At 38.9% G+C, this 19,058-nt stretch overlaps 1 protein-coding gene across 2 annotated transcripts in view; it reads right to left on the reverse strand.

The window, feature by feature from the left end:
* The window catches only part of efna5a (ephrin-A5a), a 99,305-nt gene that overhangs the window by 37,842 nt on the left and 42,405 nt on the right, over window positions 1-19,058 (reverse strand). The window lies entirely within an intron of this gene.

Raw genomic sequence — 19,058 nt, forward strand, 5'->3', positions numbered from 1 at the left:
ATTCGAGTTTTTTCTCTACGAGAACTGGAAAGCGATTGGGTTTGTCTGACATTCACAGTGCGAGCGAGCGGAGCTCTCAATTGTCATGTTACGATGGGCGACATTTGATACCCTGTAGATTTCAATAGACGAAAGGTCAAAGTGTCAGACGGCGACATCACACCTCAACTACAAATCCCAGCGATAATGAGTGCCGGGCGGCTCATTTACATTCACTTCAGCTGCGTGACGCTGCATTAGTTTAGATCTGAATCTACTGCGATACTAAACCATATGGTATCCCCCCGATGCATGCAAACAAGTGCCTCTTTGGCCAACAGAGCAGATGATTCTGATAACCCACATGTTCTACTTCAATACGAACCCATCCAGGTGCTTCAGATTACGCGGTATTGTTGCCATCCGCAGGGTTTCCAAGACCCGCAGGTGTGTGGGAGAAACAGCAGAACTCGTTTTTGGATGCATCCAGAAGCTATTCCTCATAGGGCACGTTGAAGAAAACACATTATGGTGACATCACTCGGCGAGCCAAGCCAGCATTTCATTGGCCGAGCGGGTGCGGATCTGAAGGAGAGATAGATGGCCCTTATTTTTGTGTGAGATAGGGGCCTGATAGGGCCGCACTAAACCCCACCTGCGCAGATGATGAGGTGAGGGTAGAGTTGCTGTTGCCAACTTCCTCTAAATGCTTTCAGTCTTGACAGATTTAAAGCAGGGGACAGACGCACCTCATTCATTCACCGTACGAGCACACACGGAAACACAGACTGAATGCATATATAGAAGAAACGTTTATTTTATTTACAGCTTGTAGAAAAATAGGTCCGTCTGTGCGCAAGGCGCGGGAGGTTATCTCCGGGCCAGAGTTAAGAGAAAGCACATGTTTGGCCTCAGTTTAGAGGCTAATGTCAGTTAAATTGAAGGGCTGGGAAAAGTCCAGACTGATTCCAGCGCCATCCAGCCAATGGCAGATCAGAGACATTAATAACTGGCATGCAATGCTTTTAATGCCCCATCAAGTTTTATTAAAGCACGGTAGCCATCAAACGCAAAATAGATCCGATTTAGCCGACTTACATGTTGTATAAAATATTTTAAAAGCCTAAAATGCATTTAAGTCTATTTTCTCTGGCGCAGCCGCAGTCCTGAGGTCAGTTCGGTGCAGCCGGGAGAACACATCACCACGGCGACATCTTGCCTTGATGATACCCACAGCTTCAAAGAGCTCAGTCCCACACATACACACCACAGACATATGAAAGGCTCGGCGGATGTGCGCCCGCCTGCGTGGGTCAGTATTGGCGCGTTTATATGCGCGTGTGAAATCCTATCAATGTCACAAAGGTCACGCTCGCTCAAGATAACCCGGGGAGATCGCTGCGAGATGCCAGGATTTTTTTCCCTACTCTTTATTTTGTGATTAGGTGTCACAAGGATTTCTCTGGTGTCACAATGAGGCCTTTCATCTCCAGATTTAATAGCATAAAATGTAAAGGAGGAAAGCGTCTGGCTCACAATGCTCACCGAGACCACAATTGCATACACACCGACCCCTTTTTTTAGAGTGGGAGAAACTCTATCCTTTTTGTTGTAAAATGTTTGTGTAATTCCCACAGGAAATCTGGGATCGAATGCCCGTGCACAATGAACACAGAGATGTCCATTTAGTTTGTCACTCAGCTTGCGGTAAAGCTTATTTGGGCGAGTTATGTTTAGGGGAACTTTTAAAGGTTAGAGTCAGTGGCCAGGATCAGTAAAACGAATAGAGCAGCAAACAGAATAGAGTCTCTCCAAACAGTGCCTCGCCACAGTTCGAAAAATATGTTACCATGTTTACTGTCACCATGACGACAGCACCGTGAATAGCCATGCGTTCGGTCATCATGCTTATATTGTGATTCACGCTGGCTCTTAATTCTCTTTTTCCACTGTGCGTCTAAGAATATGCCGTCTGTTCGAAACAAGCTGTGCATTAAGAGCATCCACAGGCTAAATGAAAGTGTGGAGATGTTTGCATGTAACGCCTAGAGGTAAAAATCAGCAGGGACCTGGCAACATGATATTATATCAATATATGGGTCACCATACAAAATATTGATTTTTGTTTTAAGTTTAATGCTTAGTTATTTAAAACTACAACATATGGTGACCTTTAACTTTTTTTTCAACTTCCTTTGGATTTTGGTGCTTTGCGCACTTGCATATTTTATATTATGAATTGAAAAATATACAAATATCTCAATAATCAATAAAATACATTAAAGGATTAGTACATTTTTTTTTAAAAATCCAGATAATTTACTCAAGACCATGTCATCCAAAATGTTTATGTCTTTCTTTGTTCAGTCGAAAAGAAATTATGTTTTTTGAGGAAAACATTCCAGGATTTTTTTAATTTTAATGGACTTTGATGGACCCCAACACTTAACAGTTTTAATGCAGCTTAAAAATGCAGTTTCAAAGGACTCTAAATTAGTCAAACAAGGCATAAGGGTCTTATCTAGCCAAACGACAATTTCTTAATTGAGAAAAAAATTAAGAAAGATGCACTTTTAAACCACAATTTCTCGTCTTTCTCCGGTCCTGTGACCTCACGTAATTGCGTAATGACGTGGAAAGGTCACGTGTGGAAAGGTCACGTGTTACATATATGAAACGCACATTTGCGGACCATTTTAAACAATAAACTGACACAAAGACATTAATTAGTATTAGTATACATACAACAATGTCGTAACGGTCCTCTTTCTCCACAATTGTAAACACTGGGGCGTAGTTTACTCTTGACGTGATGGTGTATTACTGTACGTGAGGTCGCGCTGACTCGTCACATAGCCGGAGGAAAAAGAGAAGTTGTGGTTTAAAAGTGCACATTTTTTATTTTTCTTACCAAAAATGACAATTGTTTCGCTAGATAAGACCCTTATGCCTGTTTTGGGATCGTTTATAGAGTCCTTTGAAACTGCAATTTTAAACTGTATTAAAACTGTTAAGTGTTGGGGTCCATCAAAGTCCATTAAATTGAGAAAAATCCTGGAATGTTTTCCTCAAAAAACATAATTTCTTCTCGACTGAACAAAGAAATACATCAACATTTTGGATGACATTGTGGTGAGAAAATTATCTGGATTTTTTTTTTTTATTGACTAATCCTTTAATTAAAGACAACAATAAATACTGCTCTGTGATTGGTCCCATCCCTCAAACATGCTCCTCCTGGTAGCTTTAAAAACATTTTTAAGCACAATGGACTAAACATGTGCAGCCATTAGGGCAAAGAGTCTTCAAACGGATGAGAGCAGGGCTCTTTAGCAGAGACAGTTTTATAACCTGATTCAATCTGCAAAATACAGCGCCATAAAAGAAGCTCTCTGTCCATGTGGCGTCATGGCACCATGACAGATCACGTTAATCATCGCTGTTACGTGCACATCCAGTAGACATGCCTGTAGCCACAACTAAAGCCAGCCTGAAAATCCTACGACCAAAACTGCATAGTTTAATCAACCCAAAGCCAGCAGACCAGAGCCTGTTAACCACTCTAATTCCCCGAAAAACTCTGCCGAGGGACGGGGGGAAATATCTTCTGTCGTCATAGCTATGATGGTTAAGGTCTGGTTCTGATCAGAGATAAATGTCTTGGTGAGGGGACTGTGCTATGCAAGAAAGCTTCTTGTGTTTATCGGGGGTCTGTACGGGGTCAGTATGGTCATTGTGTTGATAGAGGCCTTGTGGGTAAATTGCAGCGACAAAAGAACAACTTGTCGTGGTCACACTGGGTGAACTTGGGACACTCCCATGCCACCCACTTTTTTTCTGTACAGGAAATCACCAACAATGGTCTTCTAGGCACAAACAATTAGTTGAGCATTTGTGATAGCATAAACACACACAAACTCGTTTTCAGTGCACACTATATCTTTAAAGGATTAGTCAATTTTCTTAAAAAAAATCCAGATAATTTACTCACCACTATGTCATGCAAAATGTTGATGTCTTTTTTTGTTCAGTGGAGAAGAAATTATGTTCTTTGAGGAAAACATTCCAGGATTTTTCTCGTTTTAATGGACTTTAATGGACCCCAACACTTAACAGTTTTAATGCAGCTTAAAATTGTCGTTTCAAAGGACTCTAAACGATCTCAAACGAGGCATAAGGGTCTTATCTAGCGAAACAATTGTCATTTTTGGCAAGAAAAATAAAAATATGCACTTTTAAACACTTCTCGTCTTCCTCCGGTCCTGTGCGCCGCGCCAGCGCGACCTCACGTAATACGTCATCACGTCAAGAGGTCACGGATGACGTATCGAATCTACGCCCCAGTGTTTACAAGTATGGAGAAAGAGGACCATTCCAACGTTGTTGTATGTCGAATTATACTAATTAATGTTTTTGTGTTAGTTTATTGTTTAAAATGGTCCGCAAATGTGCATTTCATATATGTTACATGTGACCTTTCGACGCCATTACGCAATAACGTGAGGTTGCGCTGGCGCTTCACAGGACTGGAGGAAGTTGTGGTTTAAAATGCATATTTTATATTTTTCTTGCCAAAAATGACAATCACTTTGCTAGATAAGACCCTTATGCCTCGTTTGGGATCATTTAGTTCATTTAGTAAACTGCATTAAAACTGTTAAGTGTTGTGCTCCATTAAAGTCCATTAAAATGAGAAAAATCCTGGAATGTTTGCCTCAAAAAACATAATTTCTTCTGGACTGGACAAAGAAAGACATCAACATTTTGGATGACATGGTGGTGTGTAAATTATCTGGATTTTTTTTTTTAAGAAAATGCACTAATCCTTTAAAGATTTGTCCAATTTATGTCCTTCAAGTCGTATGAACCAATGTAGGGCTTTTATCCATCCGTTTGAAGCTTTAAAGCCTTGCTCTAATGTGTTTAAATGAAAGACAGAATGTTAGGAATGACATGAAGATATGTAAATTTAAAGTTTCCATTTAAAGTTTAACTTTCCAATTCCTACGTGAATAATCTTTTCAGCCAAAACTATGTATTAGTACTATAGATAACCTGAACGAAGAGATAAGACAGAATGATTTGTTGAACACGCTGAAGGTAAATTTCATCAAGGCAGCTTTAAAAGCGAGGCTGCAAACTATCACATGTCTACACCGCCAGATAACCTTCGACTCAGCTTTCATGTGGCGTTTGATTCACGGTGGCCCCATCAAGGGATAGGGCGAGAAGAAACACACCAGGAAGAGTGGAAAAGTCCCCGTGATGGTGTTGATAGTCACACTCCCGGTGTGTAGTTTCCTCCGTCTGTGAGAAACGGCCCGCGCTGCCTGCTCAGCGGGGAGAGACACACAAACACAAACAAAAGGGCAAAGTCGCTGTTCTGCCCTGAGATTCCAATCTCTTTAACTCACATCCATGTTTATTTGTGCCCATCAGACAACGCAAACGCAGCGCTATGAAATTTATTTACACAACTAATGGACAACTCGGGCGCTGACATCCATCAGAACTCAAATTTGTTTCGTTATGACATCATAGGGGATAGAAAACAAACAATAGACTCTGTGAGTCATGTAGGAGTCCTGAAACCTCCCGCTCGTGCCAATGAGAGGTGTCGACGGACACCTTGCCCTGCTCGGCAAGAACCAACCCGTTGCCGTCTCTTCTCATTTACAAAGATTTACCTTAATGATTCTTTCATCTACTTCCACACACCATCTATTTCAATAGGAAAAGAAAGCGCTCGAACATAACCAAACAGAATTTAGGGAGAAACAATCTTCGGTTTGGAGCTAAACAAAGCAGGCGTGATTATAGTTTCAGTCAATGAACCAAATCTCTCTGGGGCGGAGGTGTCAAACTCTCGGTCTGCAGGCAGAACATGGCCCGTGGAGACAGCTAAGCATAATTTAGTTTGAAAAGAAACATTCACACCCATTTATTATATCTGTAAGTTCAGGACAAATAAACTATCTAGGATAAACAATTCAAGCATAAATAAACTATTTGCTTTGGAACGTTGCAGATTATATCTTAAAGCAACAACAACATTCTTTTTACTACAGTATATGCATTTTTATGGCATCAAGCTTTAGTGCACTGGTTTCACAATTTTAGCTGAAACTGAATCGATGACTAAACAAAACTGTTCCTGTTTATTTTCTTTTTGGTGTGTGTAAATTGCTTGCAGCAATAACGACATGTACAGGAAAAACTGCGGTAAAACTTGAATGTCTATTGTTTCTACTGAATGACTGACAGATGATGCATTATTTCTGTTCAATCAGGAAGCAGGTTTGTAATTAAAATAAGCTACAGATTTTTTGTTGCCCAGCCAAGAGTGTTTTTTTTCTTTTTGTCGTCATCAAAATAAATTGTAAATGTTTCACAGTCCTTAACACAGTATGGATCAAAAATAAGATTAAGATTCTGGCTTGAGTAGAACATCTGTTAGTTTACGCTTGCATGCACTATTGTTTTCGGCCAATTATAAAATATATAACTAAATAAACAGTGCAATCTATTACAAATGAAAGATTGTATTATGTTAGCTATAAATGTTTAGTATTATAACACATCCAGGTTTAACCATTCACTACAATTTATCATCTATTTAATCAAAGCTTGTTTTCTAAAGGGCTATTTATAAGTATAATGTTTGTGATCACAGGTTGCTCATCTGACGAGTCCTGGGACAGCAAATACCAGCACAGATACCGAAGCGTTCACATATTTTCTTTGAAAACGCCGTCTTCACGCCCTGTAAAAACACCCATGGGTTCAACGCAGGAATGTGCCCGAGCAGTTTCTCTCACGCCGCTAGAAAGGGAGTCTTTTTTGGCAAAGCCACCGATTCAATTAGCACCTGAAAGAAAGTGGGCTCCTCTGTGTAATTATATCATCTGTTTCTAGGCTGCTTAATTGAAGAATTCTGGGAAACCTTCTGTTGATCACTGCCTCCTTCAGCTCGGCCCCGCTCTCTGTGCTGTAGTCCATTTCCACTTGTTTGTTTTGAGCAATGGCTCGGTGGTTTTCGCCGTGATTACACATTTGATTCGGAATCAAAGATGACTCACGTCGTTGGCTTGAACTTGATGTGCTTCAGTCCCATTAATCTTGTGGAAAATATTTCCAGGTACCATTTCTCCACAATGGCACGTACACTTAAAAAGGCACAATTTATTTCGATACAAAATATTCCTAGGCCCAATGACGAATATCTGAATAATCTGAATAATGTGAAGAATAATACGCATTCTGAAACGCTGAGAATATTTGGAGTAAAATGCATACACCGGCAGCTTTCCAACATTGATGGAAAAACATGAAATATTTTAATAAATACACTTTCAAAATGACCCAGGTGAAAAAGTAGTACACTTCCATAGTGTACTTAAAGTGCTTAAAAATGTATCTTTAGTACTTCTTAAGATGTTCTTAAGATTATCTAAGTGTACTTATTTGTGCTATTTTGAGACACCATGTGTATGAACTAAAATGCACTTTTAACATACTTTCTCTGTATTAAAAAATGTATTTAGTTAACACTTGTATTAAACCTACAAAGATGGGTTCAAGTTTACTACAAGTGCTACCCAAATACATTTTTTAAATACATTTTTAGCACATTTAGTTTATATTCACAGAGTCTCAAAATAGCACAGTGAAGTACACTTAGATGTTCTTAAAATTATCTCAAGAAGTACTAAAGATGAATTTTTAGTATAATTAAGCACAAAATTAGTGTGCGAAAATAAAACACTTTAAGTACACTATGGATGTGTACTACTTTTTCACCTGGGGAATAAAAGCATTTGAATATTAACACATATTTTAAATGGTGTTATTTTCAACCCAGCATTGGGTCAAAAAACAGCCATTGGGTTAAATTAACTCAGAAAATGTTTATATTTGACCCAACAATCAAACAACCCAGCATAGCTTAAATTAAAACCCAACAGGCTGTGTTTATCCCTTTTAGACCCAACGCTGAGTTGATAATTACCCAGCAGCTTTTTTTAGTTTATCTCCTGGATTATATTCATTAAACTAGTTAAATGCTCTCTCATTTGTAAGTCGCTTTGAATAAAACCGTTATTCCTTCTTGATTTATTTATTTAAAGGGGCCATGACATAAAAATCTGTCTTTTACAATGTTTAAGTGCTAGGATTGGGACCCCAGTGCTTCTATCAACCTAGAAAATGTGAAAAAGAACATCCCAGTAACTTAGTTTCGGTAAATCATTCTCTACAAGCACATGAAAAAATAGGTTGTTGAAATTTGGCTCTCCTTATGATGTCATAAGGAGCTCTTATTATAATAATACAGCCCCTTAATCTGCACTATCCAATCACAGCACTGCAATTTAGTGCAGAGAAAAAGAGAAAGAGAGAAAATAAATAACAGCACAATTGAGTTTCAATTGCAACAAACCACCATCATTGTGATCAGTGTTTGCACTTCATCCGCTCATTTGCATTTTAAAGGACACACCCAATTTTAACATGCTATAATAAATTATTTATTTGGTATTTTGAGCTTAAACTTCACATATGTGTTCTGGGGACACCAAAGATCTATTTCACATCTTAAAAAAGTCTTGTGCCATGGCCCCTTTAACTGCCATTGTTAAAATACATTAGAAAAGTAAGCATTACTTTCGGCAAAAATACCATAATTACTTTTGTGATTGGCAATAAACGTACATTTACTAGCAATAAAAAATGAAAGATTAATTAAGCCTCATACTCTCCAAACAAGATTAGATACTAAAAATATATTATGATTTTACAAGACTAACATTAACTAAAGTAATTGTGGTATTTTTTCGAAAGATTTAATCGCCCCGCTCATTCATCTTGACACAGCACATCTTATGCCACTGATGGTTATTTGAGTGCAGCCACTATCCCACAGAGCTAAACAATGACCTAAAATACTTCACACAGACACATACACCACAAACGCTTATATTAAATGGTTCTCGATATGTCCTATCCAAATTTGGCAAAGTTAAACTGGTCTTCTCTGACCTTTTCGCAGCTCATAATTTTGCAGATGCATGAGAACAGAAAGCGTAAGATGTCTGAGGTGACTTTCATCTGTACAGCTGGACCTACTTTTTAAGCATGCGAGTCAGTGAAATGACCTGAGTGATTACACTTGGCCGACTGCAGTCTTTTCAAACACTGCGTCTGAGAGATAAAACAGTCTAAATGCATCATAAACATCTGAGTGCAAAGAGGCGATTAGCTGGGCCTGGAACCCTATTGGCTGTAGGTGTTAATGGCTTGAACTCAGAGGAGATGGGAAATGTGCACAGCGCTGTGACTGTGACCTTTCTCCATAAACCCCTGGCTTTGACATGGCTACGTGCCGTGAGGTCAGTATAAACCTTTTTCTTTGCTTCACAATGATCATTATCATTGTCTTGGCTTGAAAAAAGCCAGAAACAATCAAACCCACTGGACTCCCACACACCAGCTCAAACAAATGTAATTCTGGCGTAACTGGACGTAACTCCGAACCGTTACACAATGGACTGTAAACAACCCAATATGTGAATCAACCAACGTAATATTCTCATTTCAATGCAATGCGATAACCGCTTTGTACTTTATAATTTATCACGTTTCGACATCATTAAATAAAGCTTGCCCCACAACCGTAAAAGCTTGCGACCAGGATGTTACAAAAAATAACTGAGAACAGATTTAAAAGGGTGTAAATGTGGCAGGATGTACCAGCACAGATAAGCGCGGCTACAACGGGACCTGGTACGGCTGGCCAACCTAAACGGCACGTCTTTATTCACACAAGCGCAGATATTCACATTAAAATCACACAGTGCTACAAAATCATCTTTACAGCATCTGGACTCAGTGATTTGCTCAATAGCCTCCACCGCACCGGCTCCATATGGCAAATTCAATGGCCACCGTGCGATATCGCACCTAGGCGGGGAGCTGAGAGATAGGCAAAATAATCAAACATAGACCAGAGAAAACACAAAGTCATTATAAGGCATAAGACTGGCTTTCAATCCCCAGTGGGGAGGCTAAAATTGAGAGGCGGCGTGCTTGCACTATAATGCCTGTATAACACATATTTCTTGGTTTCAAAGAGCAACAGCGAGTCTGGTATGCATACAGGGATTAGTACTACATGGGACTTGCCGACAAAAGATATTATCAGTTCGACAGGGTCGCCAGAGGGAATGGAAATGACATCAGAGTTAAGGCGGGCAACAAAAAGGGGATGAGAACTTGGTTGAGCCAGGGATACAGTCTATCGTAAGCCATTTCATACCCCGGCATATCTTATATTAGCCCTTAAGACAGAGTCAGGGGACGCAGCAGACAAACGGCGACAGAGAAAGTTCGGGGGGGTAAAGGGGCGTGGCTAAGTAGGGCTCTTGCATTGTGTAACCTCACTTTTAAACAGGATATCTCATAGTGAGATGACATCAGGGAAGTGTGTGTCCCTTAATGTGTTTAAATTATATGAAGAGATTATGAATCACTCTCCGCTGGCACGGACTAGCGCCAGACCAACAATTAAATGTTGTAAATTCAACAGTAGCGGCTCTGTTTCCTCCTCCTATCTATGAATTACACTGGCATGCTTTTAAGTCTGGATTGATCGATCTTTAAGTGAACCCAAAGTAAATCACAATGCAAATCAACCTTAAGTGATGTTGATGCTGATAAGATTGAATGCGTTCTGCATACAAGCCATGCCAATCTACTATACTATATCTGCCTGAGGATATTCATACTGTCAAAATTTTATTGGTTTCCACAGATCTGCAGAGCCCTCGCTGATGTTTCAATTGGTGGGTTCTGGTAACCACTCCCCTCGATTGCTTCCTTCCATGCCCTACTTCTATTAAGATGGAAAAGATAGTATAATGTAAAATGAAGGTGTAATGCACAATTAAAATGGATAAAGAATCAGAATAGCAAAAATAAAGTGTTTGAACCCTGACCTCTTTTTTTATTATTTATATAATAATATTATTTATATAGGCCTACATAATAGAAAATAATGTGTAAATGCTTATGAGTAATAAAATAGGAAAGCATTTTTGATATAAAAATCTTAAATTGCAATATTTAAAAAATTATTTTTTATCTTTTTTAATTTTTTATTTGATGCAAAGTTCATGGACAGTCTGTGGCTGACAATAGCACTTGAAGATCCCATGTGCATTGCGTGTCTAGACCTGACCAACTGAACTCCCACATCCAACCACATCACATCCACACCAATATTCACAGGATGCTGAGATCTTGCTCTTTACATCAAAAATGTCAGAATAGACATGAGCCAGACAATGCGAAACAACTCATAACATCACCTTTAAATAACAATTTATATTTTTAAAACTAAGGACAAAAATTTAAATTATGCTATCACTCTGGTATAATAGAAATGGAAATTCACATCAGAACGTCTTTGTGAAAATTAAACTTTAAGTCACTATTGCAAAAAATCTTTTAAATAATATTTCCTCATCTTATACAAATTTAGACATTTTGGCTGAATACAGATCGGAAATTTTTTTATGTAAAATACAAAAAAAAAATAATAATAATTTCTTCTTTTTAAAATCATATTTTAATTGAACAAATTTATCATATAAATTCTATCAAACATAAAAAATATATATTTATTAAATACATTTTGAGTGATTCATGTAATCATTTAAATGAAATGGTTAAATTGTTGCAAATAACAGAGTCGGAGTTTGGGAACATAAGGTGATGATTTTGTGGGATTTTCATTGTGTTTTCAGTGGAGCAGAGATGCCCACAGGGCTGCAGGTACAGCCATAAAAATGCTTTATTTGTTTCCTGAGCACATTCAGTGCTTATGTTTCCATCGGAAGCCTTTATGGCATCGCAATAATATTTATGTCCAAGACAGATGGTTTCCTTTCACTTACAATGGGATCATATTTCTTTTGATGTGTTGTGGTTGCACAAAATTTCCCTTAAAAAAAGTATCGATTCTGGATATGTTTCTAACGAAGCCTGTGTATGCACAGTTATTAATATATTGGATCAACTACCGTGGTCGTTTATGGAAAAATACTGTTATTATCATGACAAAATATATAATTTTGCAGCAGTATTAATTTATATTAAAAGTCAACTTGCTTGCTATAATATATTCATATTATAGCAAATATTTAAAGTTTGATTAAAATCGTCAATCGTCAAAAGCTACTGAAATGCGTAATAAAATCAACAGCAGCCCAGCAGCACTAAACCTAATGAAATCTCATATTCTAATGCTACAAAGAAAGATTTATCTGTGCATTTAGTCACGTTTTTATCCAATCTGAGATTATTTGCCTTCATGCTACTGTCAAACCAAAAAGGCAGCAAATCTGACAAAGCCATTTTATTTTTTCCCTTTTCTTTGCTCACCACATACCTGAGATATATTACATTATACCCTCGAGCTGAAACACACACCAGAAATTTCTTATTCAGACTATGAAAATGCGAGAATTCCCGAACTTCCAGTTTCCACCTGTCCTAGTTTCAATGTTTTGCTTTACAACAGTTCCTAGTGTCATCAAAATCGTTCGGACCAATAAAAATTAGTTTCAGTTAATGCTTACAGTACAGTCAGTGTCCCAATGACTCAGGGTGAGCCTAAGGGGAAGATACCTTAATTTCCTGCAGGCTCTCTATATGGTCAAACGAGCTGCTTTGATGATACTGGTTAGGAGCTCATTGTCCATTAGACAAAAGTAGGGTTGTTCGCCTATTAACACCTCTTTGTAGTATCTACTCAAGGTGTGACACACTGCTTGTCAGCGGAGCAATCGCCCTGCCTGCACCATCACTGAATTACACTGAGTTCAAAGCATTTGAGACAACGGTACACACCCGTATGCATATACGATTATATGTCATTTCTCATTGCGATACAAGCCAGAACAAGAAGACAGAATGCTTTTCAAAACTCATTTATCAGGGCAAAAACAAGGTCTGGGACAAACATCTCCCATCAATTTTTTTGTGTGCCTACATTTGTTTGCCAGAAGGTCGCTCTCAGAATAAAAAGTGCTTGATTGACTATACGGGCTGACACTTTGTCCTGCTTCTCCGTGATGACCTGTTACTTCAGATGCCCTCTCATTCCCTGCAATGTTTGCTGCCCCACGCACGCGATCCCGCTCCCGGCTGCCTTGCCGCTTCACTGCACCCTCTCATCGCATTACTTCTGCTATTCTAACTTTTCCATCAATTATGCACAAGAATAACTGAGGCCCGGCCGCAGCAGATACATAAAAGAGAAGTGAAAGCCTTCGTGATTCCTCCGTCTGCTAGCATGTTCCCCCTACCAATGATACTAGGGCCCGGGCTCCAGAGCACGAGTACCTAAACAGGGTGGCACGGTAGCAGTACCGTATCTCAAATGTGGTTTATTAGATCTGTGGCACAGGGCCAGTCAGTAAACGCAGGACTCTTTTGTGTTCAGTATTTTTGAAAAGTTTTAGGATTTGTTCATTTGCTTGGAATAAGAGGGATCGAGATGCCAGAGCGACACTGCTAGGAATCAATAAGCGGTTAATTCAAGATGGAATTCCGCTACTTCTTGTCGCATTGATCGAGAGCAAGATATAAATTAAACACAGCGAGCAGGGAAAGTAGTTAAAACCTTTTGAAGTGCCTGGAAAAAGATTACAAAAGAGGCAAGCCTAGTCCCAAACCCACAGCTGTTCCATTCGAAACACAAAATGGAAGCAGGTTTGAAAATGGCCGCGTGCATACTCCTACGGTCTATTACACAGACAATATCTACTTGTACAAAAATGTTATTTGTTAAAAACACTGGATCAAACCAAATGAATGCTATTGTTTGCTGTGAACATGACACATTTGAAATTAAAAAAAGCTAAATATTTATCCACTAAAAGACGCGTTCACCTACACTATTGCTTAACGCTGACCTCTGGATTCCAATGATGGTCACCCTGACCTCATTTTCTTCACATTGCGTGTGAAGGTTTTGTTGGCTGGACTTGACTCTGAGATCGCAAACAGCCTTTAATATTTGATGGGTCCCAGTGCTCAGACTTAAATTTGTTACAAGGAAATGCTCTAGCACTCACCACAGACTGATAATCCACAGTAAACTCAGTAAACTGTTCATCAAACCAGCTACATGAAAAGAACATCTAAATTTCCACCTGTTTTATATTCGTTTTAGACTGAAACTATAGCAAAGTTTTTTTCATTCTTCCTTTGTTTAATTTTCTTGAAAGAGGAAAACATTTTACAAAGAAGAGTTGATCAATGTATGACATTCATGAACTAATGAAAAACATTATCAAGGTTAAATCACTGGGAATAACTAAACACTTAACAGACTAATTAAAGCATATCTGCTTTAATTGACTATACGGTTTACTGGGAATGAACTCTATAAAAATACTTTATCGCATTATTCCTCAAGGTTTAATTTTGTTGTTTTGCCCTTTTATTTTGTTCTGAAAATGTTTTTTGAAAACGTCCTTTTGTATGTTTCCTCAACGATATTACATTAACCGTCCCTGATGGCTTTGTTAAAGCACAACAATTGTAAAATGTTCACAGTAATGCATAATATAAAATACAAAAAAATCCTTCAAATATGCAAGGTATTCCAAAAATATCATTGTACGGTCTTAACATATAACAAAAAAAATGTTTTTGTTGGTTAAAAAATATGTTTTTTTATTCTGCAGCTGTTTTAAAGGTCGCTGACCAAGTTCAAATCTAAAACCAGTTTTTCTCTCCAACTCTCTCTTTTTTCCATTCCTTGTTCCTTTTTTTGTTTTCTTTCTATTCGAACTCTTTCCAAGTCAGTCAATTTTTATTAGCTTAGTCTGTCGAACAAATGCTTCCTTCATTATTTCTCATTGCGATTAAATGTGCCGTAATGAAGGGTACAAAGAGCAAAGCGCTCTGCGCTCTCCCTGCGAAAGAATGCGAAAAGTAGTCATTACCGCATGCTACATTTTCCTCCAATTCTTATCGAGGGGGCTTAGCAAACTTTAGGGTCCTTTCAGGAGCTTTATCAGGTCATTAAGGCCTGAAGCTGATTAATATGAATGGTTGTTGAGGTCGTGGCTCTCCGAGGGAAACACAGATGGGTGAAGGGGTTCAGAGGAAGTGTTTTGTATCTTTACACAATGGACCGATGACCTCCTAAGCCCTTTAGTGCCTTTCTGTTAAGACCTTCAGCAGGGCCTTCAAAGACCCCGGCAAAAACATTTCACCACTCGTGGTTAAAAAGCACACTGAGTTTGAGGAGCTTACCTCCAGCAAACATAGGGACCTGAAACGCATCAGTTATCAGCTAAAAGTTCAGAGAGGATGAGCGACAGATGTGATGACTCGAGCGTGAATTTGGGAAATGAAGAGGAATGTTCACTATTATTTAAATCAAGAGGATCTCCCAGAATCCACCTCATGGCGAGACACAGTTAGGACCGTTTATTAGCATAGCGTTGGCAGGGCTCCAGACTGCCACCAAAATTTGAGAGTGTGCCACTGAATTTTACATCCAGTCGCACATGTGCGACCAGTAAATTTGAAATTTTTTGTGATGTGACACTGAATTTGAAACAGCACATTGTACTTTCTGCATCTTATCATCAAAGTATTTATTAGTAATACAGTGGAAATTAGTAGAAATGTGATTATTTGGTTAGCATGATGATTTACGGTGTGTGCCCCTAAATTTTCTGGTTGCGCCCCTAAAATTTTCAGTTGGGGGCCACTGTGCTCCTAGTGAAAAAAGTTAGTCTGGAGCCCTGGTTGGAGTTGAAGTTAGTAGCTGAACGGGCCAGGCACCTCTTGGTGTGCTCATCAAACAGCGGGACGCTGTAGTTACCCTTCAGGAAAACTTTCTCACTGCTGGATTGATTCTTCTGATGCCCCAGGTCTTTTGAGAGCACACAGCCCTGGAGGGTTAATCAGGATGGGGTGTTATTTTGGGGGTCAAACTGAGAAGCCTGTGGTTGCCATCTGTAACTTTTTCCGTTCCTATAGACAACCATTCCTACATCTTGCCTCTCTTTCATGCAGTCCGTATTTCCTTATACAAGCCCCGCTGTATGTTCTTCCTGTGTGTAGGAGCCTAAATACTTCAAACTCTGGTCCACTAAGAGAGAAACAATGCCAGCCTTTCAAATGGGGCTGGGTACAGGATGGGGGAAGATCGGGGTCCTCAAACCAGTCAATATTTGGACATGATTTTTTTCCAGACATTTAAAATCCTCGCAAGACCCAGCATTAGGAGGCCAGAGTGCCAGCGAGGGAGAAGGAGGGTAAACAGACCAACAATACAAACTAAAACCCCACACAATACAAGTGAACAGCTATCACAATATCAACTGGCCACAAACCGTGGGCTTTGTTTTTAAAGTGGGGATTAAAACTGAGCCGGCACAAAAAGGAAACCATTTGAGGTCGTATTGCCCGGCGCTCCCAAGCTGGAGCTGAGAGGTGAAAAAGAGAAGGCTTTAGAGAAGATCCATGACATTTCCTATTTCAGTATTGAAGATAGACAATGGAGAAATCACTTAACTGTGAAATGTATCAAGCAAAAACATTTCACATCTAAAAGAGGCCTCACTTAAAATTCACAACACCACCTGACGGAGAAAGCTTTAAAAACTGTAGGGAAAAGTGCCACATCTGTTATTGGGAGATTTGAGAAGCATTATCAGTGATTAAAACCGGACCCTGGGCTGACTCGGTCAGAATGTTGAAATCCTTTCCCCCAGCTGTTAGGACCGTTCGACAGAACTCTTTGATGGACAGCAGTATCAGCTTCCATGGAACCACATACACAAACAGAAAGGAGATTACTGTCGGAATTCAATACTGATTCCTGGCTGATCCTACCTATCAACAACAAATAAACAGGTTTCATTTCAACGCAAACACGGTTTTATTTAATAACACCAGTAAAATTTTGACCAATGAAGACATTTGCTATTTATGTAGCGAAGGCAACGATAAACTTTATCTCTGGCCAATCCTGTAATTCTTCCGAACGAACGTGTAGCAAACCACAAAATGGCTAATCTGAGACTGAGCTGGGAAACTTCAGAGGAAATCTGCCAACTCGAATTGAATTTGTAATTGCAAGCGGCGTGGACCGCATTTAAAAAAAGCCCCAAAACCCACTGAAGCTTGTAAGACCACCATACGCAGAGCAAGACAGAGGCTTACATATGAATAGGTGCATTGGAAATCTCAAGCCAAAAACTAAAGGAGCCGTTCCCCCTTAAATCCTCTCAAGAATCTCTATAGACTCCGCCGTAGTCACTCATGTGAAAATACTCAGTCACTGAGAGTATGTTCATCGCTTCTCTGAAGTGCAACTCCAACGTTTGCAAAATAAGGATTAAGAGATAATTCTGCGGCACAATTAGGGAAAAAATGAATAAACAATTGTGTTTCTCGTTATTATAGAAAGATATTTGTCACTAAATGCCATTAAGCTGTTTAAAACTTCAATTAAAGCCCTAATGTAGGCAATCCTTCTGCCACCAAGGCATTAATATTTTACGGCATAGCAAGTTGAAATCTTGGAGTTGAACTTTTGCACAGCTGTCTCTAATGTTGGTAATTTAGGCATGTTAATAAGCAATATATTAAGAGAAGATAATGCAGCTATTTAAATTAACATGCTAAGCTGATCATATTAAGACTGTGTGAAATGCTTAATAACTAACTAACTATCTGAGAAACACTACATTATGTATGAAGAACACCATTTAACAGGTTTTGGTCGATGTGTAAAAACATTGACATGTTATAATGAAAAAGTGCAAAAAGAAAATGAGTTTTGGGGTTATGACTGACACATTGCTTGATTCAGGGCCCCGGAGTGGTAACAGAGAGCGCTATAACATTATACAGCACTGCGAAATCTGAATTAGGACATTGGGTGAGCGCATGAATGCGAATGAGAGATACTCATTTGGACAAACTCATTTATTTGCTAGAGGGGCCTCATTCTGCCCCGACAAAACCTAAGCAGGGAGCCTCTAACACGCATACACACATATTCACAAATGAACAAACACACACTCTCCGTCAAGCTATACAGACAGGGCTCGCCCTCGGATTCACCCTAACTAGTAGAGCTCAATACGGTCCGATGATGGTTAACCGCAGAGTTGTGCTGTTATCACTGAACGTGTGACCCCTGCATGCGTTTGTCTCTCATCATGAGCACGCACCCAACTGGGCATCAGCCACTCCTGAAATGCTTCTCTAGGTTTGACCCATTGTGTAAAGCCAGCATGGGGCTGGGGTGCAGGGCAGAGAGAAAGCCCCATGGCAACTGAAGAGGAACAACTGAGAATGAGGATGAGCTGGGATAGGAGTGCTTTCGGAAAACTCTAGCCTATAGTTACAGCTAAGATCAGAGTATACGTTTTCATGATGCTCTGTGAAAAGATACGAATCATGATTTTAAATAATCCATTAATAATGGGGATTGTTATGAAGCTGTTAAACAAATTAATTTTTAAATATATAACATTTAAAGAGATAAATATTGACTTAAGTGTACCCCAAAATTATGAAAAAATCATTAAAGCAATTTATGTATTAAGCAGCGCCTGTTCTTTAAGAAAAGCCTTGATTTTAAACTCTTGATCTCCTGATTCTGTTTTTTTAACTCATTTTTGCCCATGTAAGTTATATTATCTTAAAACTAAAGATTTTACCAAGACACCTTTTGTCACACGTTTTACAAATATCTCAGAATGAACAGGAACAGACAACAGAATTTTGGTCCTTTAAAATGATGATAAGTAAAAATATATTCAAAGAGTTCAAGTACAAAGTAAAAGTTTTAAAACTGAGCACTGAACCATGACATTTAGCTCTAATGATGTTTCTAGAGGACAATGTCTAGGACGAACTGATAATGACTTTTAAAAGCTAGTCATACTCAAAAAAAAAAAGAGAAAGAAATCCACCTCCAATAAATTATGCTTAAATTAAACTGGGAATAATAAAAATGCACATACACAAAACAACAAACAAAT

Source organism: Misgurnus anguillicaudatus, chromosome 9, assembly GCF_027580225.2.
Source record: "Misgurnus anguillicaudatus chromosome 9, ASM2758022v2, whole genome shotgun sequence".
NCBI lineage: Eukaryota > Metazoa > Chordata > Actinopteri > Cypriniformes > Cobitidae > Misgurnus > Misgurnus anguillicaudatus.